The 26830-nt window shown below is 47.1% G+C and overlaps 1 long non-coding RNA gene across 1 annotated transcript; it reads right to left on the bottom strand.

Annotated features, from left to right (window-relative positions):
* Nucleotides 1-3122: 3122 nt before the first annotated feature.
* Nucleotides 3123-26830, bottom strand: LOC139033004 (uncharacterized). The gene is made up of 3 exons (XR_011485625.1): nt 26490-26830; nt 4692-4802; nt 3123-3874 (listed from the first exon to the last, which is right to left on the bottom strand). It is a non-coding gene; the product is annotated as an uncharacterized lncRNA (long non-coding RNA).

Raw genomic sequence — 26830 nt, 5'->3', positions numbered from 1 at the left:
TCAGTAAACAGCATCCTTTGCAGCACCATCCCCCGGGGAGGGAAAGCCAAAACTAGGACTGTGCTCTCTGCATTCTACGGGAGAAGGTGAACGCGCCATCGCCTATCCCGTGCCTCCTGGAGGGCCTCAGAGTGTGTGCGGGTGAGCCTGAGCGCGCGCACGAGTCTGTAAGCAGGTCCTTTGCGCGCACACACTCACAAAAGCATATAGTAGTCCTGCGTGAGGATAGAGTCAGGAAAACACGCACCGCCTGCAACTTAACCGCCTTAAACGCATATGAATCCTACAGATATTTCAGTACACCCTCCACATCCTCATTTTTATCATACTCCTCCGTGTGCGCACGAAGATGTAATCTGTGTGTTAGGGAGTCAGCTGAGCTCCGCTGACGTCGGCGCCCCGCGCTTTGTTCCGCGGCCATCAATCAACCTGACTGCGGCGTCCGGCCCACTGCAGTTAAGACGCATGCGCCGCTGGCTAAGCCCGCCTCCCCTGAGTCAGTCCTTCAGTCGCTCAGTCGTGTCCGACTCTGCGAGCCCATGGGCTGCTGCACGCCAGGCCTCCCTGTCCATCACCAACTCCCAGAGCCTACTCAAACTCACGTCCATCGAGTCGGTGATGCCATCCAACCATCTCATCCTCTGTCGTCCCCTTCTCCTCCTGCCCTCAATCTTTCCCAGCATCAGGGTCTTTTCCAAGGAGTCAGTTCTTCGCCTCAGGTGGTCAAAGTATTGGAGTTTCAGCTTCAGCATCAGTCCTCCAATAAATATTCAGGACTGATTTCCTTTAGGATGAACCGGTTTGATCTCCTTGCAGTCCAAGGGACTCTCGAGAATTTTCTCCAACACCACAGTTCAAAGGCATCAATTGTTCCGACGCTCAGCTTTCTTTATAGTCCAACTCTCACATCCATATATGACCACTGGAAAAACCATAACCTTGTCTAGACGGACCTTTGTTGGCAAAGTAATGTCTCTGCTTTTTAATAAACTTAGTTACCTTACTGGCTTAGTTTGCCGTGTACTCTTGCCGTGTACTGGCTTAGTTTGCCGTGTACTCCTGTCGTTTTGATTTTATTAATTAAGAGGAGGAGAAAAAAGCAAAAGAAATATTAAAGGACTGTAGGATTGGGTTTTGAAAAGGCTTTTTCCCGTGTGAAAGGTTGGCATGGTGAGATTAAAGGCACATTTCATTGCTAAAAATGTTCTTGCTAAATGGGGAGTGACACTGAATTCGATGAAGTTGTGTCAGTCTCTCCTCCCTAAAAGAAATGAACCTCTGGTTGTGGCTGTTTCTCTTCTCTTTGTGTATCCATGTTTAAAACTATGCGGGAAATGTTTTTCATGCATTGCCAGTCCTTATATGTTGCTGCTGCTGCTGCTGCTGAGTCGCTTCAGTCGTGTCCACTCTGTGCGACCCCATAGACGGCAGCCCACCAGACTCCCCGGTCCCTGGGATTCTCCAGGCAGGAGCACTGGAGTGGGTTGCCATTTCCTTCTCCACCTTATATGTTATGCTTCTCAGTTATTTTTACCAGTTTCACCACATAAGTTTGTGTGATTATGTTAGCTTTCTAATGTATTTATCTCATTGTGTAAAGGAAATGTGAGAGATGAATTAAGCATATCTTTAATTGAATTAAGCTTATGGCTTAAGCACAAATGGTCACAGATGAAGCATAGTTAATACTTGCAAAGTTCCTATAGGTTGTAGGGTAACAGCAGTGGGGGCGCTGTTAGGCAAACTGCTAGGCGTCTCAGTGCGGGGACACAGGGGATCTGGAGAAATCAGGGCTCCTGTTCTGAGAACCCGTCTCTGGGCCTGGGTACAACAGGATTAATGCTCTCAAGTTGAGGTAGCAGATGTTTCCTGGATCCTCAAGGTTTCCAGAGGTGGAAACCGGAAGGAGGGGAAGTCACTCTGCAGAGAGACGGTCCAGGTGCTCGGGGTCTGTCTTGAGAAAAGTGGCCGTGAATGAGCTCTGATCAGCTGCCTGGGGCTGCCCTGAGAAAGGGCCACAACTAGGAAGAATCAAGGGCAGCATCTCACAGTGCTGGAGGCTGGACGTGTGGGATGGAGGTGTCCCCTCCGAGCCTGCTAGACCCTGGCTGGCCTCTGCCAGCTTCTGGAGGTGCTGTTGATGCTTGGGGTGCCCTGACCACACCACGTGACTCTCAGCCCTGCCTCGGGGGTCCCACGGCCTGCTTCCGCCCGTCTTCTGCTGGTCTTCTAATGACCCCAGTCCTCCTGGTTGGGACTCGCCCAGATGACTTCATCTTAAGCGTGCCAAGACATTATTTCCCCACGAGGTCACAGTCACAAGTACGCACTGAGAACGTCAGCCTAACTCTTCAGATGACACGATTCAACCCACAGCTGGCATTTTGGGGGTTGCACCATTTGGATGGCCTTTAACTCACCCCATGAGGAACTTGTCCTGAGTTTCTCCAAACAGGCAACTAAGAGCAACAGAGGGAGTCAAGTCTGGCGCTTTCGTCCTGTCTGTCGTTACAGGTTTTAAAGCCTGATGGTGTTAACGGCCTGGACAAGACCCAGGTCAGCAGCAGCGGCTACAGGGATACCCTGATTGGAGGGGTGGGGGGTACTGATGACGTGATGCAGGGGCAGACCTGCCGGCAGGGAGGCTGGCTCCTCAGGCGCCTGGGAGAACGAGGGGACATCAGAGCCCACCCCAGGGCAAGGGAGGAATAGAGGGGGCTCCGGATGCAGGCTTAGCGCCCACGGCTGGCCCTGGCCCTGCCCTCTCTTCCTGCCCTTCTCCGGTTGGTGAGGTCTGGGGAGGCAGTTATGACCCTCCAAACGCTGAGCACAAGTGGACCAGATGATTGGCTGGAGCTTCTATTTCATCCCGATGTGTGCCTCGTTGTGTAGAAACTCACGGGTGACTACGATGCGTGTTAGTCTATGAAAATAGCTTACATGTGAGGGTCAGCCAAGTCAGTGATTTCCATCTCTCTTCCACTGAATCCTAGAGTTGGCAAGAGGTACCCCAAGGAACACTCCAGGCATGAAGGGGAGGGGGCCTGGGTCTCCCAGCTCAGGGTTCAAAACAGCCACTTCACTGTCATGAGTTCTCTGGCACTCACAGTATACATGCAGTTTGTGAAGCTCAAAGAGTTGAATAGGTTAACTAACTAGTTAATGCCTTTATTGGTAGGACAAATGTGTAGGGCACCTGTGTTTCAAGCATTATTCTAGGTGCATAAGATACACCCATGAGCAAAATAAGTTATATCCCCTGCACTTGTGGAATCATCATCCTATTGGATGAGGGATAATTAAGGATAAGACATAATAAATGCAGATGTTATGATAGAAGGTAATCTATGCCATGGACCATGGATTTTGGATCATGAATTGGCAGGTCACAGTCCTTGGGGTCACAAAGAGTTGGACACGACTGAGTGACAAAACATGCAATCTATGCCTTGGAGGGGGAAACACAGCAATACATGGGAATAGTCGGGTAGTTAAGAGTAGAATTCGCCGAGAGGATGGCATTGGATCAGAGCTGGGCTGGCGAAGCAGTTAGTAACGTGGGATCCATGCAACAGTTCTGATTAGAAGAAGAACTGAAGACAAAGACATGGAGCAATTCGGAAACCCTGCAAGGACTTCAGGTTTTACCGAGTAAGGAGGGCCAGGCATGGCTCTGTTGTTCAGATGAATGACAGGGTCCTACAAGCATCACAGAAGAACCTCTCGGCTCAGGGCTGAAACTGGACATGGGGAGAGGAGACGCTGCAGAACTCCAAGCGTCAAGTGATGCCATTCAGAGCGAAGCAGTCGTGGTGAGATAGTAAGATGCTCTCGTGTTCTGAATACATTTTGAAGATGGAGCTGACAGGATTTCCTGTGGGATATCAGAGAGGCATCAAGGGTGACTCTAAAGAAATAAAACTTCAGCATGAACAGTTGCAGGTGAAGGTGAATATAAGACTAGCACCCCAGACTGGAAAAAGAACCAAGTACTCCCTTCAGCTGGACAGAACGTTGGAGGGAAATGAGGCTGAGGATGTGGGCTTCCCACCAAAGCGTGATAGGGTGGAAGTGTGTATGAACACGTGGAGAAAGAGAGACTCAGAGATGGGAGAGCAGAGAACTCTATGAGAACCACAGAGAGCCTGCCAGCCTTCATCAGGGCTTTGGCTTCCGCCTTCATCTCTTCAGAGAAGAACCAGCTCAAGGAGTGCATGGGTCAGGGGAGTGATCTGATTTCCATTTTTAAAAAATTCTCTCTGCATAAAGAAGACTTTTGGACATTGTGGGAGAAAGAGAGAGAGGGTGGGACGATTTGAGAGAAGAGCCTTGAAATGTACACCAGCGTTTACCACATGTAGAATGGATAGCTGGTGGGCGTTTGATATATGACACGGGGACCCCAAAGCCTGTGCTCCGAGACAGCTGGAGGGGTGCGGTGGGGAGGAGGCGGGAGGGGGTTCGTGTGCGTGCCTCCGGCTGATTGATGCTGATGCATGGCCAAGGCCATCGCAACACTGGAAAGAAATTTTCCTCCAATTAAATAGATAAAGGTCTCTGGCCACAGTACTGACAAGAGCCCTTAGTGGGGTGAGGTTGTGGCGACCACCCCCCAGGTAAGGCTGGCTGGAACCACAGACAAGAGCCGCTGACTTTGGGAGAGATGCATTCCTAATCTCTTAGCTACTCACCCATTGTGTGCCGTCACTGTGGCTGTGCCAAGCCACACAGCATTAAACCTGCATCTGCAGTGTTGCTGGCTTTATCCTTCCTCACGGCTTACGGTTCAGGGCTGGTCATGTCTGCTGGACAGAAAGCCAAGAGGTGAATTCGTTCACATCGCATCGTGTTCACAATCTCAGTGGACTGAGAATTCACCACGTTGGTATTGCGAGAGCAGTCATCCAGTTGTAAGAAAAAATCACTTTGTCTGGACTTATTTTTTCTGCAGCTGGATTTCTGCATCACTATCAGCTCCTGGATGGATGGGACATGCGTTACCTTGTTTGGCACGAACACACCCACTATTTGCAGGCAAACGTCTGTGATATTAGGTCTTCCTAGTGGCTCAGATGGTAACGGACCGGCTTGCAATGTGGGAGACGAGAGTTCGACCTCTGGGTTAGGAAGGTCCCCTGGAGAAAGGAATCAGTACCCACCCCAGTGTTCTCGCCTGGAGAATCCCATGGACAGAGGAGCCTGGTGGGTTGCAGTGCATGGGGTTCTAAAGAACTGGACACAGCTGAGTGACTGACACTTTGACTTTCACTTTCATCTGTGATCTTGTCTTACACGGGAGTCTCAGGCACTGCATGTGGTGTTTTAGTCTCATCAGTCTGAAGTCCTTCTTTACAAGAAGTGCCCCAGTGTACCAGGCTTCCCTGGTGGCTCAGAGGGGAAAGCGTCTGCCTGCAAGGAGGGAGACCCAGGTTTGATCCCTGGGTCGGGAAGATCCCTGGAGAAGGAAATGACAACCCACTCCGGTATTCTTACCTGGAAAAGCCCATGGATGGAGAAGCCTAGTAGGCTATAGTCCGTGGGGTCATAAATAGTCGGACATGACTGAGCAACTTCACTTTCACTTTCCCTTTCCCCGGCGTACCAAGTCCACTTGTAAAATACTGAACTTCTATGTCTCTCTCTCTCTTTTTTTTTTAAATTTCAATAGTCTGTCCTTCAGGGAGTTCTATTGGTGTATTAAAAACTTATTTCCTTATGTTTTTGCTTGTAAATGCCACTAGAATTTTAATAGCGTCATCGCTTTATTAGCCAGTTCAGTTCAGTTCAGTCGCTCAGTTGTGTCCGACTCTTTGCGGCCCCATGGACTGCAGCACGCCAGGCCTCCCTGTCCATCTCCAACTCCTGGAGTTTACTCAGACTCATGTCCATTGAGTCGGTGATGCCATCCTTATTAGCCAATTCACCTCTGCAAATACTATTCTCTGGTTTGAGCACATCCTCACTGACTGTGACTGCAGATCCAACCAACAGCAGACCCAGGATCACACTTCTGAAGAAAACTAGTGAACCTTTCAGCCTTAATTTCTTTACAATAACTTTCATCATACTCACAGGGTTTACTACTACTAGGGCACTAGTAGTAGTAATAAACAAATTTAAATAACACAAAACATATGGCTAAACTCATGCTTACTAGTGAGAAACTCAAAGCTCTCCTAGAAGGTTAGAAATAAGCCAGAGAAATCCCCTCTCACCGCTGCATTTCAACATGTCCTGGAATTGGTTTTTGTCCATTTGTTTTCTTCCAGTTTTGTTGACACACATCACTGTAAAAGTTTAAGGTGTGTGGCATAGTGACCCGACTTAACGTATATTGTGAATTGATTTTTGACAATATCCACTGTGTCTTATAATTACAAAAGCAGGAGAAAAACTGCTTTTTTGGTTGTGATAAGAACTCAGGATTTTCTCTCTTAACAACTCTCTTATATATCACGCAGCAATGTTAGCGTGAGTTATCATATTATATATTGCATCCCCATACCTGTTTATCCACTAAGCGAGGACTTTTGTTCATTTATCTGAAATTTTAGAGAAATGTAACTACTGCAAGCAGATCAGGGCTTGCCTGGACGTGGAGGGTTGGTTGACAGCAGAGAGAACTCTTGGGTGTGACGGAAACATTCTTTAACTAGATTATGGTATATATGGTATTTATATGTATTTATATGCCCTCTTCTCATGGGCGTCTCAGGTGCCCCCTGCCTCCTCCAAGCCCTTGCTCAGAGCCGCCAGCACTGGAGGCCACAGCCCCAGAGCTGAGCCTGGGACCTCGGTGGACCTTCCGACTCACACTTCGCAGAGTAAAGCTTTTGGTGATACTATGTTGCACAGAGTTTTCAGTGAAACATCTTTTTTGGGGGGTTTTCCATCATCCCCAGCCTATGGGTGGATAACATCCTGGTGGTAGGAGAAGTGGACTGTATTTATATATACCATAATCTAGTTGGTATATATATAACTGTACTGCTTTACACATTTGCCAAAACTAATAAAACTGCACACTTAAATGGGGTGTGTTTCGGTGTGTGAAAATCATTCTTTAACAAAGTTAAAGTTGACTTAATGAACTGAGTCCTAAGAGAGAGAAGAAATGTGAAACTCCAAAGCTCAAGACACCAAACCCAGCTCTAAAAACCATGCCAAGTGGCCCCCCGGTGGCCGTAAGGGTCCTTCTGCCCACCAGGGTGAGCTGGGGAGGAGGATGGGAGCTCTGTAGAAACCATCCCTAACTCGTATTAGGTGAAAATTCCCGTTTAACGGAAGGGAGACACTGTTCAGTGGGTGGTGTGCTCAAAGCACCAGCAAAAGCCAGGCTCCAGGGCACAGAGAACCCTGCTCCCCATCCCGTCCTTCTCCCAGTTTTCCACCGTGCGTGGGCTCCGCGGAGGTCAGAAGACAAGGGCGAGGCAGGGACCCCCCAAGTGCCCACCTCCTCTGGGGCCCCTTTCAGCTCCTCCCTCAGCCCAGCCCCCATGTCCTGAAACGCAAGCCTGGGGCAGCGGGAGGTGGGCGATGCTCGGGCTGGGGGGAGAGCGGGGTCAGCCCACTGCCCCAGAAGGGGAGCTGTGTGCGGCCCCTCTTTTCAGAGCCATTTTCATTTTTCATAGCTTCGGGCATTCTTCAGTGTAGGGGCCTCAAGCCACTGTAGAGAAAACACGTGAAAAATCCACCGCAGCCCATGCTAAACATATGTGGGTTTAGCTAAATTGCAGGGAACTAGTTGGTATACTTTTTTTGGACATTTAGTTACACATTCATTATTTCAGATTTTCTGTGTTTTCCCCACCCACCAATGGCAGCCAATTTTTCCCGCCTCTGTCATTCTTTAAAATTTCAAAATCTCTAGTAGAGTAGGCCTCTGTGCCCACCAAACCTAACATGTTAAAGTTTTTCCCTTCACATAGCTGTTTCTGACTCCCTGGTTGGACTATTTTTTCTTTACAGTTTCTGTTTCATTTAAGGAGTGAGCATCTCACTGCCCTTGCAGGCAGGCAGAGAGCTCCCGAACCTCCCAGGACAGCCCTCAGGGGGGGTACTTGCGGCCACTCTCAGGGGACGTTCACAGCGGCAGGGCCCTGGAGGGGGCCTGCAGGTCTAGGGGGCATGCCGGGCACAGAACTCTGGTGCCCAATGCGTCAGCAGTGGGGGTCTTCCCACCACCATGGATCTCCAGGATCCACCCCCAAGACAGAAATCATTTGCAGAAACGTCCCAGGGATCCCAACTGCAGACAAATTTGGGTTGCACTGAATTTTAACTGGAATGTCTCTGGCTTTAACTCTCCCCTGTAACAGGCATCCGTGGCCTGTTTCTAGCACCCTCTTCTCGTGGGCATCTCAGGTGCCCCTTGCCTCCTCCAAGCCCTTGTTCAGAGCCACCAGACCTGGAAACCACGGCCCCAGAGCTGAGCCTGGGGCCTCGGTGGACTGGAGACCCTCTCCCTTCTGATTCACACTTGGCGAAGCAGAGCTCTGGCTGATACTATGTCGCACAGAGTTTTCAGTGAGACATCTTTTTTTCGTTTTTCCATCATCCCCAGCCTATGGGCAGATGACGTCCTGGTGGTGGGGGAAGTGGGCTGTATTTATCCTGGTGATAATGTTGTCAGGATCTCTGCTGGTCCCATACCTCCTGTGGCTGGTAAGGACTGAAGACCGGGGCCGTCTTTCTGAAGAGACTCCTTGGGCTTTCCTGCAGGGAAACCCCTGGCAGCCTTTAGGCCAGTTCTGCCAACAGAGGAACTGCTCAAGCCAGCAATGGGACAGCCTATCTGATTCTGTCATTGTCTCTGGTTCTAGAAGTGATCTAAGTCCTCGCCTCTTTCTCCCTGTCATGCTTTTCGCCAGAAAGAACAGTTAATTCATCCAACACATCCAGGGTTGATCCTGAGCGCTTTGGGGTAAGAAGACTGTGTGTGTGTGTTACATGGCTGTGGCCTTTTCACTGTACACTCTTCTGCACCTATCAGACTGCCTACCGTGCAGACCCTGAGCACGTGACAGGCTAAGCTTCTAATCACAAAGGCTAAGTTGAGAAAGGGTGGGTGTTCGGCATTTTTTGATGTCTGTATCCAGGTGTATATGAGTCAAGTTTCATGAATGACCTCATCCTAAATTTCCCTGCATGTGAAGGAAAATATAATAGGAGATCTTTTAAACATTTTCTTTGATAGTTAGCCTGCTCCATTAGCGGCAAAAAGCATAGTATATGAAAACCTCAGAGCTTCTAATGAGCTGTTAGAATATTTTAGTTGACAATTATCACCTAAAATGAATAGTTTTGTGGAACAGAAAGCATTTGTACATCAAACTGCCAAATATCTGTAGGCTTTATGTGGTTTTTCCAGACACGCTCAGAGAAAGACCAAGAAAAGCAAAGAGGGTGTTGGTTTCATGCATTTTCCAAATCACTATAAAATGCATATGAAATAACTATTTCATATGCATGTATGCGTGCTAAGTTGCTTCAGTCATGTCTGACTTTTTGTGACCCTGTGGATTGTAGCCCACCAGGCTCCTCTGTCCATGAAATTTATCCGGGCAAGAATACAGGAGTGGGTTGCCACACCCTCCTCCAGAGGATCTTCTCAACCCAGGGATCGAGCTTCATTTCTTAGTCTCCTGCATTGGCAGGGGGGTGCTTTACCACTAGTGCCACCTAGGAAACCTCAATTATTTCATATATAGTAGCTCAAAATGCAGGTCTGTTTTTTTACAGATAATATAAGCATGTCTGAATAAGAAAGTGAAATGTGAAGATTCAACTCGTATCATATTAATCTCATCAATGTGGGCATCAAATTGTGTGTTTCAGGTTAGAAAAATCTTGACATTTTTTTTTTAGCATAGCTGTCTTAACTAATCTGGTATATGATGACCACTAACACTTCGGTTGAGATAAAGAGTCCAGTGATTGCTACTGTCAGATTACACAAATTATCTTCTGTTGGCATGTTTGGGAGGCAGGGGAATGCAAGGAAAAGAGAGTTGGGTGACTTGTGGGTCTGGCGTTCCATCTCACCTCTGTCACTCACAGCTGTGTGTCTCCTTGTAATCACATCACTGTTGAAGTTTGAAAAACAGAAGGCGTCAGTCGCTCAGTCGTGTCCAACTCTTTGGGACCCCCTGGACTGTAGCCCGGCAGGTTCCTGTGTCCCTGGAATTCTCCAGGCAAGAATACTGGAGTGGGTTGCCATCTCCTTCTCCAGGGGATCTTCCTGATCCAGGGATCAAACCCAGGTCTCCTGCATTTCAGGTAGATTCTTTACCATCTGAGACAGCACCACATCATTGTTGAAGTTTAAATCCAGGCAAACTGTAAGTCCACTTCCTGAAGTCCCGTGGCATTCTTGTCTTGAGAATGTGGCTTACTGAAGGCTAGTTCAAAATAAATCTCAACTGAAAAAGACAGAGTGTTATAGAAGAAAGTAACTGTAACACATCTAGAAATTAAACATACTGTCCAACCCATCTGGCTGCTTTTCTTAGCCATTTGGACTGTAAGATGGATGCCTATGATATGTAAACAATTCAGCATTTACACATAGAAGATGGCCGTGAAGCTAGAATAATGAGACAGATTTTAATGCCAGAGATACCTGAAATTTTTAAGAGCTGGATGTTGGGAGACATTTCTCCATGGGTCTTTTGTGGTTCTGAATGACTTGCACCAGAGGCACCGACCGTGTTTGCTCTGGGCAGCTTTTCAAGGATGTTTGTATGTGACCAGCCTTGTGAGACAGAGCTGGGATCTTCCTCCTCAGCAACGCTCGGGCGTGCTCGGCATCCAGTGTGAAAAAGATAATGTCCTCTTCCTGGTGAAGGGCACACTTGCCCACTATACACCCTTTACGTTCCCTAAGTCAGAGTTCTTCTCCTAGACTACCAACAATTGCAAAATGAAAGTCCCTTTTGAGTTGCTTATGGGAGTTGGGGTTTGGGGGTGGTCTGAGCTACTGGTGGCAGCTGAAGTTGAAAGAGATAAACCATCTTCATCCCCATGAACACACGTGGTCTGTGCAGGCTGAAATGTTAGCTCGTAGGCAGGGGAAGGCTCAGACCCCTCGCATTTCTTAACTGAAGGTTGAATTTGCACAGCGTTCCTCTAGGAATTACTAAAACTAGCAGTCATGATGAGTAACAGGTTCTTTTTTTCTGGTAAGTTTTCAAATATCAGCGCCCTTCTGAGAATGATGTTATAAGTTGCTTAAATCTTTGATCCTTCATCTCCTCACTTACAAAACATGAATAATGGTGTGATCCTCACAGGAGGATTGAATGAGACATCACATGTGGAAATACCCAGACAGTGCCAAATGTCACAGATACTCAGTTTTCATTTGTGGGTTTTGAATTTGACATGTCATCAAGATTTGTCACAGAGCAAAATAGGGAGAAAAGATGAGATTACCCTTCAACCCAGAAATTTAGAAACTTAAACAAAACATAATTCTCAGTTCTTAACTGAATTCTAAAAATATTAATTGTTTAAAGTAAAAATAATAAAAATATATTCTTGGGTGAAAAATTCATGAAGAAGTAAAATATGTCAGAACAGTAGCAAAGAAAATGAGGATTGGGAAAAGGAAATAACCAGTAATGAGTTCTTTTCTATACGCACAATATTTTATGAAGAGTAGTGCAAATGTTATCAGAAGTATATTTGAAATTTTTAAGATGCAGCGTAGACTCTAGAGCAACCATATACACACAAAGGAAGTACAACTAATAATCCAATTATGATGATAAAATTGAATTGTTAAGAAATTAAATACATTATGCCATGTGGTAGCCTTGTGTGAGAAATAAAACATGCATATATTGAAAAAACTGTCAATGCAAAAGAAAACAGAAGAGGGAAGTAAACAAATAATAGGTGGAATAAATCAAAAGCAAGATAATAGACTTAAACCCAAACATACTGATAATCACAGTACATGTAAATGGTCTAAACCAGGGATTCCTGCCAAGGGCCGGATGGTAGACATTTTATAGTTTTGCATAAAACACGATTTCTGCTGCAAATACATTAACTCTGCTGCTGCAGCAAGAAATCAGTCATCAACTCTCCACAAATGAATGGGGGTGATTGTGATCCAGCAAACTTTATTTACAAAACTAGGTGATGGCGTTTGGTGCAGGGTCCACAGTTCACTGTCATCTTGTCTAAATACTTCAGTCAAAAGGCAACAATAAGGAGATGTATATTTATATGACACTGATAACGCTGATAGTAAAATATTGGAAAAACTTGTTTTATTAAAACACCAACAAAAAGAAGTGGGCCTTAGGAAGCATCACTACGAACAAAGCTAGTGGGGGTGATGGAAGTCCAGTTGAACTATTTCAAATGCTGAAAAGTGATGCTATGAAAGTGTTGCAATCAACGTGCCAACAGATTTGAAAAACTCAGCAGTGGCCACAAGACTAGAAAAGGTCAGTTTTCATTCCAGTCCCAAAGATAGGCAATGCCAAAGCATGTTCAAACTACTGCACAATTGCACTCGTCTCACATGCTAGCAAAGTAATGTTCAAAATTCTACAAGTCAGACTTCAATAGTACGTGAACTGTGAAATTCCAGATGTTCAAGCTGGATTTAGAAAAGGCAGGGGAACCAGAGATCATATTGCCAACATCTGCTGGATCATCGAAAAACCAAGAGAGTTTCAGAAAAACATCTATTTCTGCTTTATTGACTATGCTAAAACCTTTGACTGTGTGGATCACAACAAACTGGAAAATTCTTAAGCGATGGGAATACCAGACCACCTGACTGCTTCCTGAGAAATCTGTATGCAGGTCAAGAAGCAACAGTTAGAACCGGACATGGAAAAATAGCCTGTTTCCAAATTGGAAAAGGAGTATGTCAAGGCTGTATACTGTCACCCTGCTTATTTAACTTATATGCAGAGTACATCGTTCGAAATGCCAGGCTGAATGAAGCACAAGCTGGAATCAAGATTGCCTAGAGAAATATCAATAATCTCAGATATGCAGATGACACCACCCTTATGGCAGAAACTGAAGAAGAGCTAAAGAGCCTCTTGATGAAAGTAAAAGAGGATAATGAAAAAACTGGCTTAAAACTCAACATTCAGAAAACTAAGATCATGGCATCCAGTCCCATCACTTCATGGCAGATAGATGGGGAAACAATGGACAACAGAATGGGGAAACAGTGACAGATTTTATTTTCTTGGGCTGCAAAATCACTGCAGATGGTGACTGTAGCCATGAAATTAAAAGACGCTTGCTCCTTGGAAGAAAAGCTATGGTAAACCTAGACAGCATATTGAAAAGTAGAAACATTACTTTGTTGACACAGGTCCATCTAGTCAAAGCTATATTTTTCCAATAGTTATGTATGGATGTGAGAGTTGGAGTATAAAGAAAGCTGAGTGCCAAAGAATTGTTGCTTTTGAACTGTGGTGTTGGAGAAGACTCTTGAGAGTCCATTGGACAGCAAGGAGATCCAACCAGTCCATCCTAAAGGAAATCAGTCCTTGGTGTTCATTGGAAGGACTGATGCTGAAGTTGAAACTCGAGTACTTTGGCCACCTAATGTGAAGAACTGACTCACTGGAAAAGACCCTGATGGTGGGAAAGATTGAAGGCAGGAGGAGAAGGGGATGACAGAGGATGAGATGGTTGGATGGCATCGCCGACTCAATGGGCATGAGTTTGAGAAAACTCCAGGAGTTGGTGATGGACAAGGAGGCCTGGCATGCTGCAGTGCATGGGATCGCAAAGAGTTTGGACATGACTGAGCGACTGAACTAACAACTAATCACGTCGTTGCCTTATTCAGGGAAGCCCATTGGCTACTGTGACCTGCCGGTCCCCAGTTCAAGTGCGTGGGCCTGGGCTTAAGTTTCCCTTCTCACCAGGCTACAGGGTGTGTGGGCCACCCCAGGCTACCAGCCTCCTTGTCTCAAGACAAGCGCCCATTTGTGACGTATAAGACTTCTCAGAATTCTCTATCAGTGTCTAAAATATCTGTCTTCCTTCTCTTCAAGCAACCAAAGCAATTTTGTCAAACTCTGACCTTTAAGATTGTTCCAAAAGTTTTGAAATCTTGCAGGATTCCCAAAGGACGAAATCTCACAACACTTGAGAAAATAACAATGATAATAACTAAACTAACAACAGTTATACCTTGCAATAGGAACTTGCTTTCCCCAAGTAAAGTGTCACACAATGTTGAATCTTACTTCAACTTTGTTATTATCATTATTTTGAATTTTCCATGGGAAATCAGACCACCAAAGGCTCAGAAGGTGTATATTTTCTGAGTTATACTAAATGAGTAGAGATGTAAATTTTAGGGAGTTTTCAGTGCATATGCCAGATTTATCCCTAGGGGAAAATGAAATAAGAAATTCCTGGCAATTAGAAAACACATGTGAAATTGCTGAGGTAGGCAAATTGTCTTCCAAAGGCACTTTCTCATGAGCAAGATAAAAGAGCCTCCTGGACCGGTCACCTGGCTGATTCTGTCAGTCAAGTGGACACAGAGGGTCTCTCACTGTGGCTTCGATTTGCATTTCGCTCTTCACATAACTATTAACCCTGCATTTCTGCTTCTGGAAAAGTCTGTTCATGGATTTTTGCCCATTACCCTGCTGAATTTTTGCATTTTTCTTATTGATTAATATGAGGTATTAAGCACTCTTTGTATCAATTCTCTATTGGTTACACTTTACAAACATATTCTCCCAGTTTTTAGCTCACTTTCACTTTCTTTAAGACCTCATTTGGTAAACAAAAGTCCGTAAGTGCAACATCATAGAATAAAGATTGTCTCATTTTTTTTCTTTTCGAGCTTGTGACAGTTTGTATTGAGGAACAAAAAAGAATGTGAAAGGAGGAGGGAACTGATCTGAAAAAAAGCAGGCAAAAGACAGGACAGTTTTAAAGTTTTACTGTTGACGTTTAAGTTCTTCATGCATCTGGACTGGATTTTTGCTCATGGTGTGAGGTATGGATCTGATACTGTTTCTTTCCCAGATTGTCCTTGAGGTGACAGAGTTTGCTGAGTCTCTTCCCGGGACTTGAGACTTTAAGAGAAGAGGATCCGGGAAGTCCCCAGAGCTGTGCGTCTCCCCATCTGCCCCTGCTGCTCACCCCTCCTGCCTGTCAGCATCAGAAAGGGGGGCCCTGCCCCGAGCTGCTGGGGGCGCACAGGTGCCTTTGAGCAAGAGAGAACCCTCCGCAGTGAGAGGCTGGCACGCCGCACCTAGAGAATAGCCCTCACTGGCCGCAACTAGAGAAAACCCCACACAGCAATGCAGACCCAAGGCAGCCGTTGATAAGTAAATAAAAGCTATCAAAAAAGAAGCAGTGGGCGGAAACCAAGCAATGGGTTCGAGCCGTCACAGCTTTTGTCTAACGCGTGATGGACCAGGGGCCGGCGACCTTCTGCCAGCACAGGTCAGCGTGTTATGTAGAGGCCGCCCGGGGACCAGCCAGGGACTCTCCACTCCAGCCCTTGCCTCGGTGCATTCAGAGAGGGGGCCAGGCAAGCGAGTCTGATAAATGAGGAGACTGGTTTAGGACGCAGCGTTACGCAAGACCAAGGCCAGCGGCTGGGAAGGGGGCACCCTGGACACCCCCCGGGACACCCCCCGGGGTACCCCCCAGGACACCCCCCGGGACACCCCCCGGACACCCCAGGCCGATGCATGTCTTCCGTAGGACATTTCCTCTGGTGCAGCTGGCCCCGCCTGAGGAGGAGGAGATGCGAACGGAGAAGGGGTCCGGCAGGGCTGCGGAGGCAGCGCGGAGGAGGAGGCCTCCGCTGCCACTCGGGGGAGGAGGGCGCGGAGGCCTGTTACCCTTGAGCTTGCCTCGTTTTCACCATCTGTAACGGTGAAAGGAGGAGGAAATGGTGGCCCACTGCAGTACTCTTGCTGGAGAATCCCATGGACAGAGGAGCCTGGCGGGCTACAGTCCACAGGGCCGCAGAGAGTTGGACACGACTGAAGTGACTTAGCACAAAGATCTGTAAAGTCAAGCAGCTGGACCACACCATGTTTAAGGTGCTTCCCTCCTTTAAGATTGCATTTCTTCCTTGTTTTAGATTAAGTGAAAGCAAGCCCATGCTGTTTCATTCTGGGAGTCAGGTCTCAGACGCTGGGCCAAGTCCTGGCTGGTGACACCCAGAGTGATATTAGGTGTATTTCCACTGGCGTGTGTGCCTGCTAGGTCACTTCAGTTGTGTCCAGTTCTTGGTGACCCCATGAACTGTAGCCTTCCAGGCTCCTCTGTCTATGGGATTCTCCAGTCAAGAGTACTGGAGTGGGTTGCCAAGGCCTTCTCCAGGGGATCTTCCTGACCCAGGGATTGAACCTGAGTCTCTTACGTCTCCTGCATTGGTAGGCAGGTTCTTAACCCCTAGCACCACTTGGGAAGCCCCATAATTCCTGCTGGAATAATTCCCACTGGAATTGAATTAAATGGTGACATGCAAACAGGAAGCTACCTTTGAAGATATTTTTCTGAAGAGTGAAAATATCCTATAACATACTTCATCCTCAATTTACCCAAAGAAAAGGGCTTTAAATAAAACTGTCTTTGAAAGATCTGCCGCAAGGCACTTTTTTGTGTCCATTGAACTTTGCTTAGAGAGGAAAGGAATGTGTCCTTCGGCGTCAGCTGAGAGTTAGGATAGAGTAATTTGAGGTTAGGACAAAATGCCAAACTTTACATCATCCGTGTACATCCTTATTTTTCATATTAGTAACAACGAGAATCACATCCAACCTAGAAAAACTTCCACTTGAGACCTTTTCAGCAGCTATCTGTTTATGATCTTACTTTTGCTCACTGAGCCTCCAGGAGAAAATGGGCTGGATTCCTGCTCTCCGCAGCTGTGCAAAGACAGGGAGTAGGACCCCTCGCCATGTGGACAAGGCGGCCGGTTGGCGTGGGGTGGGGGGGGGCGTGGTGTTCCGCCAGAGGTGACGCCGGGCCCAGGGCCTTGTCTCCCAGACCAGACGGCATCAGCTGATGAGACCGCTGCCCGGGTGGGCATCCCCAGCTTCCATTCGGGTGGTACAGACCTCACCCAGACATGGCTCGTGTCTTTGTCTTTCTTTCCCTTCTTCTGTGTCCTCTCTTCTCGGCTCTGCTTCCCACTGACTTGCTTGCCTGCTCAGGGACTAGTGTGGGGTGTCACGTGTAGAAGGCGTCTGTAAATATTTACAGACTATTCTAACTAAATGGACACACAGAACATGGAATGTTCACAGTGGCTCTGAAGGCAAACGGTCTCAGCCGTGCCATTTTGCCCCATTGATGAGATTAAAAGTGAGAAGATTCATGCAAGGCTATCCTCTTTGCTGGCTTGGTATCCGGGGGGATCTCTAAGCAGAACAGCCTGAGAGTAACAGACACAAGTGCTGAGTATCTATCAGACACCAAGTCACAGTACTCCTGACATGATCCTGTAGTTTAATCCTCACATGTCTCTTGTATGGTCGGGGTTCCTGACAGCTACTCACAAAAATCAAGTGCCTAATGTGCAGAAAGAGCTTCCCAGGTGCTGCCAGTGGTAAAGAATCTACCTGCCAATGCAGGAGACATAAGAGATGTGGGTTCGATCCCCAGGTCAGGAAGATTCCCTGGAGGAGGAAATGGCAATCCACTCCACTGGAGAATCCCACGGACAGAGGAGCCTGGACAGCTACAGTTCAGAGTCACAAAGAGTCGGCCAGGACAGCCACTGAGCACAATGTATAGAAAGGGAGTATTTTAGGTACATATTATGTATCTTATGAAGCCTTTAAGAAGATTGGGAAAGAGGCTCAGAGAGCAGAAACCAAGTGAGGTTAAGGGATGCGGCAAAGGTCATGTCCAAGAGACGGTCCGCTAAAGATGCCCCGCACACTTCTGCCCTCCTCTCCAACCCGCCCTCCGTGTTGTGAGCCTCCCTCGGGGTTCAGCAGCTTGGGTGAGAGCGTCTGATTGATTGGCTAAAGTCACACGTTCACATCTTAGCTGCCAGGACCGTGGGCTTTTCTGGGGGAGAGGTGGGTCACCTCCACCAAGACTCATAACACAAACCATTAGTATCCAAAAGAATGTGTGCTCATATCTTGGGTAGGAAAAAAAAAAATCCAACTAGCGGTAGGTAGCATTATTCCCAGGCTTCCCCGATGGCTCAGTGGTAAAGAATCTCCCTGCAATGCAGGAGCCGGAGGAGATGTGGGTTCGATCCCCGAGTCAGGAGCATCCCCTGGAGGAGGGCACGGCAGCCCACTCCAACACTCTTGCCTGGGAAATCCTATGGACAGAGGAGCCTGGCGTGCTCCAGTCCACGGGGTCGCAAAGAGTCGGACATGACTGAAGTGACTCAGCACAGCACAGCAGCATTATAATCTTACAGAGCAGGAAACCCAGGTCAGGGAAGTCATGTGGCCATCGAAAGCCACACACTACTAAGTTGTATTGCAATGCTGAGTGATGAACAGAGGCCCGAGGGAGTCTGTCCTGCCTTTCCGTTAATCTGTGAGCTTATAAAGCAGAACACAGGTTGAGCAATGACTCTGAGCCAGGAGGAGTTCCAGGTGATGCAAACACTGCGGTGAGCCAGCTATTTCTACTCTGGTGGTCACGGTCTTCTTGGTGTTTACGACCTAGTGGGGGTGTAGACAGTCAACACGTAAGCTTGAGATGAAATAAACAAGGGCCACTTTGTTGTGATTAAGAAGAAAAAACACCATAGAGGAATTTAAAGTTGAATGCGGGTTTGTTAAAGTTGTCTGAGACAGGAGTTTTATCTGAGTGGGGGTCAGTGGCAGGAGGAATGGGGGACACAACATCACAGGTATTTCAGGATCCAGGAACCCCTGAGGTTGGAAAGAGCTTGACTTGCCCGACAAGATCACAAGCTCCTGTGTCTTCAAAGACAGTCTTAACTAGAGTCTGCCAAACTCTCATTTTTCCAAGGCCAGAGTAAACGTGTAACCATTAAATGCACGAGAAGATCTGAGTGACTGGTTATTGATCATTTCATGTCATGATGCATTCTTGAATTTTGAACTCTTTATTTAAAATTTAAACTCAAAATAAGTGACAAAAGTTCTTCGATGGTTTCCAAAAAGCTACAAGCCTGCAAAGAGCCGAGGTAGGTCTCTCTGGCCTCAGGGAGCTCCGTCACCCCCAGAGGTGGTCCTCAGTGGTCCTGATGTCTGTGTGGAAACCAGAGATGCAGAGAAGGAGACAGCGTTCTGGGAGGTGGGAAGCCCACCCTTCAATCAAGGAAACATCACCAGACCCTCTGCCAGTTCCCGCAGCCCTGTCCGGGTGAGCTGGTGCTCCGGGCAGGAACCGTCTACTGTCCACGTCCAGCTGGGCTTGGTTAGCTTCCGGGACAAACGGCCTCCGTTTCTAAGTGGTGGGGACAGCAGTATGTGCTTCCTGCTCATGCACACACTCACTGTGTGTAGGTGGCCGGTCTTCACTCCCTGCAGTCACTTAGGAAAGAGCTCAGCAGGGACGGACCTTGGCACGTGCGAAGAGAAGGGCCGTGGTGGTGGATACACACCGACTCTTCAGGCTTCTTCCTTCAAGTGACACATGGCTCTCATCAGAGCAAGTGACGGGGTCACCGCCAACTTCAGAGTGGGTGGGAAAGTGCCTGGATGGGGGCAGAGAGCTGAGCTCTTCACAGGGAAACCTAGAGAAAACCATGGGGCAAGCATAGCCCTGGGCTTCGTAGGGTCTCAGGAGCATCACCAAGGTTTGCAGCCAAACCTTTACTCTTCGCTCCTTTAAGTCTGGGTATCAGCCAGGATCTATTCGAGAAAGCAGAAACTACTGCAAGTATTTCAAGCCTGGAGGAATTTAGTTCTACAGCATTGGAAACGCTGAGAGAGGGAAAGGGAAGGGAGAGAGGAGGATCAACAATGACCAGATTGATCTCAAGGGCTCTGACGGCCCTGGGCTGCGGTCCCCAGGCCTGCAGCGCAGCTACACTTGCTCTGTGTCTGCCGCTAAGATGCCCCCTCCCAGGGGCTGTAACTGTCACCAACGGTGTGCACACAGCTACACCGCTCGCCTCAGTGGAGCTTGGCTGAGGTCGCATCATTGTTTTTATTTACAAATCAGAAACAGACCCACAGACATGGAAAACAAGCTTATGGTTACCAGAGGGAAAGAGGAGAGGAAATAGTTAAGAGTTTGGGATCAGCAGGTACACACTGCAATATATAAAACAGGTAAGCCACAAGAACCTATTGTATAGCACAGGGAACTTTGCTCAGTAGAATGGGAAAGACTATGAAAAAGAACATACACATGCACGCATCACTGAATGACTTTGCTGTTAGCAGAAATTAACACAGCGCTGTAAATCAGCTATGTGAAAGTGAAAGTCCCTCAGTCATGTCCGACTCTTTGCGACCCCATGGACTATACAGTCCATGGAATTCTCCAGGCCAGAATACTGGAGTGGGTAGCCTTTCCCTTCTCCAGGGGATATCCCCAACCCAGGGATCAAACCCAGGTCTCTCACATTGCAGGTGGATTCAGCTAAGCCACCAGCGAAGCCCACATCAGCTGTGTACTTCAATTAAAAAAAAAAAATGCTGTATTTTGTTCTTTAGTTGTTCAGTCGTGTCCAGCTCCCTGCAACCCCACGGACTGCAGCCGGCCAGGCTCCCCCCGTCCATAGGATTCTCCAGGCAAGAATATTGGAGTGGATTGCCATACCCCAGCCATGAAATTAAAAGACGCTTACTCCTTGGAAGGAAAGTTATGACCAACCTAGACAGCATATTAAAAAGCAGAGACATTACTTTGTCAACAAAGGTCTGTCTGGTCAAGACTATGGTTTTTCCAGTGGTCATGTATGGATGTGAGAGTTGGACTGTGAAGAAAGCTGAGTTCTGAAGAATTGATGCTTTTGAACTGTGGTGTTGGAGAAGACTCTTGAGAGTCCCTTGGACTGCAAGGAGATCCAACCAGTCCATCCTGAAGGAGATAGGTCCTGGGTGTTCATTGGAGGGACTGATGCTGAAGCTGAAACTCCAATACTTTGGCCACCTCATGCCAAGAGTTGACTCACTGGAAAAGACCCTGATGCTGGGAGGGATTGGGGGCAGGAGGAGAAGGGGACGACAGAGGATGAGATGGCTGGATGGCATTACCAACTCGATGGGCATGAGTTTGAGTGGACTCCGGGAGCTGGTAATGGACAGGGAGGCCTGGCGTGCTGCGATTCATGGGGTCGCAAAGAGTCGGACACGACTGAGCGACTGAACTGAATTGATTGTGGGTATGTAGGAAAATATCTTTATTGTAGATATGTAGGAAAATATCTTTATTACTGTATGTAGGAAAAACACAGTAAAATATTAGTGGGTGACAGAGCATCAATTTGGCGAATCACTGTCAAAAATGCAGGTGAAAAAAAATGCAGGCTGTGTACTTTCTGGATTGCAAATATTTACAAATTTGAGATTACTTAATTTTTTTTACATTTAAAAGCTGACAGGCTTCCCGGGTGTCTCAGTGGTAAAGAATCGGCCTGCCAGGGCTGGAGACACAGGTTCGATCTCCGATCCAGGGAGGTCCCACAAGCTGCAGAGCAAATAAGCCCGTGAGCCAGAGGTCCTGAGCCAGTGTGCTGAAACTTCTGAAGCCGGCACGACCTACAGCCCAAGCCCCGCGACAAGAGAGACCACCGCGGGGAGGGGACAGCGCGCGGCAGCTAGGGCGAAGCCTGTGCGGCAAGGGAGACTTGAAGACACAATAAATAAGTCAGTTATGTTTTCAAAAAGGAGCTGAGCTTGGGAGTGTGAGTAGCTCCACTGAACAACAAATAAACTCCTGCCCTCCCCGCATGAAGCCATAGCCTCGCTCTCTGGGAACACCCGCCGGTTCCCAGGCCAGCCTTGCCCGCTGCGCCGTTGGCACCGGGACCTTGAGACGCTGGCTGGCAGACACCGCTAGGATTTTAACAGGACTCCCACATGTGCCCGGATGGAGGTGTCTGCCCTCTGGGAGCCAGGACCTCCAGGACGTTGCGGACGCCTTCCACTGGGAGAGCAGGCTGTCTCAGAGGGTCAAGAAGGAGGGTGGCTGGACCCTCTCCTCCCGTCCTGTCCCCAGCCCCCCAGGGCAGGGCTGCTGGGGACACAGCCCCCCAGAAAGGTCACTGCTCGGGGTGCCTCTTTCCAGGGCGTTCCTTATTCTTTAAATCAACTCCGTTGAGGTGAATTGACATCCCATGAAATGCAACAGTTTCAGGTGTAGAATTCATGGGTTTTTCTTGGGATTAGAATTTCTATTACCTCAAATATTTCCCCGTACTCCTTTGCTTTGTACTCACTCCCCCAAACCACCAATGTGGTCTCTGTCACCACCGTCGAGCTTTTGCTAGCATTTCATAGAAATGATTCAAACAGTCTGTGGTCTTCCATGTTTGCTTTCCTTGGCTTAATGTCATGCTTTTGGGATTCAGCCGTGATGGGCTGTTTGAGTGACTGCGCCTTCGTTCTACCTAATGGAATTCTACTACACACAGACACCACAATTTGTTTATTAGAATCCCGAAATCAGTAGTGTAAGTCCTCCAACTTGGTTATCATTTTTAAAAACTGTCTTGGATTTTTCAGGACCTTTGCATTTTCAAATAAAGTTTAGCGTCAGCTCATGGGCTTCTACCAAAATGCCTGTTGGGTTTTGACTGGGATTGCATCGAAAACAGGTCAGTTTGGGGAAAGAAAACATCCCAACAATATTGATTCCTCAGTGATATGAAGGTGGAATCTCTCTACACTTATTTGGTCCTTAATTTTTTTCAACAATTTTCTATATTTTTTTGTTTGAGTTTACAGTATAGAATGCCAAACTCTCTATGCTGTTATTTAGCAGATTTTGTTAAATCTATACCTATGTATTTCACTTTTTGATGCTCTTTTAAGTGATCATACTCAAATGGCAGTTTTTAGTCAATTACCGCTGGTATACAGAAATATAGTTAATTTATGTGTATTGCTCATATAATCAGCAACCTTGCTAAAATAGTTTTTTTAGTAGCCTTTCAACAGTTTCTTGGGGATTTTTCTGTGTGGACAATCATGCAGTCGGTGAAGAAGGTCACCTTTAATTTCTCTTTTCCAAGCTGCATACTCATTTTCCTTCCCTTGCCTTATGGCGTTGTGTGGGACCTCCCAAACCAAGTGAGGAGAGTGAGTCTTCTTGCCTTATTTCAGATCCTAGGGGCGAAGCATTCAGTCTTCCACTTTCACATACAAAGTTGGCTACTGTAGGCTTTCTTTATTGCTGTGCTTTATCATGTTGATGAATTTTATTTACTAAAAATGAATATTAAATTTTGTAAAATCTTTTTTGAATTTATTGAGATGGTCATATGATTTTTTTAGTCCATTGATATGCTGAATTATACTAATAAGTTTTCAAACGTTAAATCAACTTTACTTTCATGAAATGATAGCCACCCATTTATGATGTACTATCTTTCTTAACACTAGGCAGCATTCATTTTGTTAAGGTTTTACTGAGGTCATTTCCATCTCTGATCGTAAGATACATTGATCTGCTTTTGGAGTCAGGATCATATTGGCCTCCTAAATGGAGTTAGGAAGCGTTTCAACTCCTTACCATGTCCATGAAAGATCTGTGTACAACTGGTACTGCTCTCTCCTTAAGTATATGGTATTAACAGAATTCGCCAATGAAGCTGCCTGGCCTGGAGGGTTTTGCTTGTTTGGGGTGTTTTGTTAGGAATATTTTAAAGTAGAATTTAGCTACTTTATAGATATAGAGCTATTCAGGCTACTGATTTCTTCTTGAGAGACTTTAGTAGTTGGCAGACTTTGTCTTCTTTGTTTCATTCTAATATTTCTGCTTATAGTTTAGTAATTTTACTGACTTTCAAATTACATAGTTCTGATTTCACTGGATTTCTTTACTGGTTTTCTGTTTTCTATTTCACTGATCTATTTTCTTTAACATTTTTTTCATTCTTCTTGCTTAGGAATAACTTGTCTTTTTTCCTAATTTCTTAGAGTTGAAGCTTGAGATTGATCCAAGACCTTTTTTCTTTGATAATATAAGCATTTAATGCTAAAAAATTATTCTCTAGGCACAGCTTTATCTGATTGCCACAAATGTTGGCACATTGTGCTTTCATTTTTATATTATTTAGCATGTTTTCAAATTTTCTTTATGATTTCTTCTTTTACCCCTGGTTACTTGGAATGTTTTGCTCTGATTTCAAATATTTGGATATTTTCAATGTAATTTCTGTTATTAATTTCTGATATTTTGTAGACATGAAAGGAGAATATGCTTTTAAGCTCTCAGTTCCCTTAAATCTATTTAGACTTGCTTTATGGCTCAGAATATAGTCTTTCTTGATAAATGTTTTATTCGTACTCGAAAAAAAAATGTGTATTCTGTTGCTGTTGGATGGAGCCTGATACAAAAGTCAAGATATCAACTTGGATGGTAGTTGTAGGCTGAACGCATGAGTGCTCAGACACTCAGTCATGTCTGACTCTTTGTGACCCCACGGCCTGTAGCCCGCCAGGCTCCTCTGTCCAAGAACACTGGCGTGAGGTGCCGTTTCCTCCTCCAGGGGACCTTCTAAACCCAGAGACAGAACTCTCGTCTTTTACATCTCCTGCACTGGCAGGCAGATTCTTTACCACTAGCACCCCCAAGTAAGTCCAAGCCCCTCAACCTGTGCACGTTGCAATATATGGTAAGGGGGACTTTGCATATGGGATTGAGTTAAGGATCTTGAGATGAAGTAATCATCCTGGGTTATCTGCCTGGGACTTAAATGTAATCACAAGAACCCTTGTGAGCGGGAGGCAGAGGTTGATTTGAAGAAGCGACAGTGCTGGTCTTGAAGATGTAGGAAGGCGCCATGAGTCAAGCAACGCAGACAATGTGGCTTTAGAAGATGGGAAAGGCCCGGAGATCAGCTCCCTCGGCAGCTTTGTTTCCTCCTGCACTGCCTCGGGAGAAGGCAATGGCACCCCACTCCAGTACTCTTGCCTGGAAAATCCCATGGACGGAGGAGTCTGGTAGGCTGCAGTCCATGGGGTCACACAAAGTCGGACATGACTGAAGCACCTTAGCATGCATGCATTGGAGAAGGACATGGCAATCCACTCCAGTGCTCTTGCCTGGAGAGTCCCAGGGATGGGGGAGCTTGGTGGGCTGCCGTCTACGGGGTCGCACAGAGTCGGACACGACTGAAGTGATTTAGCAGCAGCAGAGCCTAGTGTGATGTCTGTAAACCTTGTTTTACGGTTTCTCTGGTTTTACAGTTGTTTTAGTTAAGAGGGTAAATCCAGTCTCTATCACTGCATCCGAACTGGAATTTCCCCACATGTCCTGTATCTACGCAGAGAACGGGTATCGTCTGGACATCACACAAAACATGTTCTGCTTGTGGATGTCTGGACTTCACTTGTGAAGCCACTCATGACCACTTCTCTAAGATCCCTCCCGCCACCACCTACCGTGGCAGTTCTGGCATTCCTGCTTCCCTTAATGAAAAGATCCACCACTTTTCCAAAATTCCAGGTTGGCCTAGCTGTATGTTTGCACCATCTTCTAGGGTCTTGCTAGGATGTTATGTCCCTGGAAAGCACTTCAGGGAGAGTAGGCAGGTAGTGGGGAGACATTTGAAGAAAAGGAAAAAGGTAAGTGGCCTTGTCTGATCGCTTTTTGAACATGCTGGTAGGTAGACCTCATGACAAGTGGCATTTTCTAGAAGAGTCCTTGACTATTGAATGTTTAAACATCTTATTGGAGTATAACTGCTTGACCCAGTTGTACTGGTTTCTACTAAACGCGGAAGTCACCCGGCCGTCTGTATACACGTGTCTCTGCCCTCCTGGGCTTCCCTTCCACCCCCACCCGTCCCCTCTCTCCAGGTCATCACAGAGCACTGAACTGAACTGCCTGCGCTATAGAGCAGCTTCCTATTGCGCCTGGGGTGGTGAATACACGTCAATCCCAACCTCCCAACTCACCCCACCCTCCCCTTCCCCTCCCACCGGTGTGTAAACCTACGTTCAACAAACCTAAACTCTGTGGGTTTACGGCACACGGTTCCCTGGAAGATGTTACATCGGCCATGCAACTCTCTGGGCATAAAATGAAGACATTTCATAGCCTCCGACCTGCCCTGCTGCATGAGGTGACTGGTACCTTGCTTGGGGACCTCAGTACTACTGCCCAGGTCAGCATCCTCTGTGTCCTGTGGAAGTGAGAGCCCCAGAGGTTCCAGACCCCTCGGGGTTCTGCAGGCACCTCTGGGCCGTCAGCAGAGATCTGGATGCTACGCCTCCCCCCGCCCCCCCCATCCAACCACACTCCCTCTGTCCTCCTGGGAGCCCGTGTACCCGCAACTGGACTTCAGTAGGATTTGACCAAGATGTCTGTCTGGTTTCCAGAAGAGAAAATGGAGTTCTTCTTACCCCAAGGCCTCGGCAGAGCACTCCTGCTCACCCACTCAAGTCAAGAGCTCACACTCCGCGCCCATCAGTCAGACCCCAACCACAGGCTCCTCCTTGGGCTTGGTGGTCCCTGAGGTCACAGGCGTCATCCTCTGGGGGAGGGGGCTCTGAGCCACTGCGGCTGAAGTTCTCAGCACCCCAGGTATGCTGTGGGGCCCCAGGCCACGTACAACAGCATTCGATCTGAATATGCTAGTTGAAAATCACCCAGTCATAACGACCTCCCTGGTCATCCTCCCTGGATGGAAAAACACTGACCCAGCTCCTGCTTCAGCTGGCACCTGGCACCGCGCTTGACGGAT

This window comes from Odocoileus virginianus, chromosome 34, assembly GCF_023699985.2.
Source record: "Odocoileus virginianus isolate 20LAN1187 ecotype Illinois chromosome 34, Ovbor_1.2, whole genome shotgun sequence".
NCBI classification, from domain to species: domain Eukaryota; kingdom Metazoa; phylum Chordata; class Mammalia; order Artiodactyla; family Cervidae; genus Odocoileus; species Odocoileus virginianus.
The sequence above is the reverse complement of the archived record's forward strand: the minus strand, read 5'-3'. Positions and strand labels throughout refer to the sequence as shown.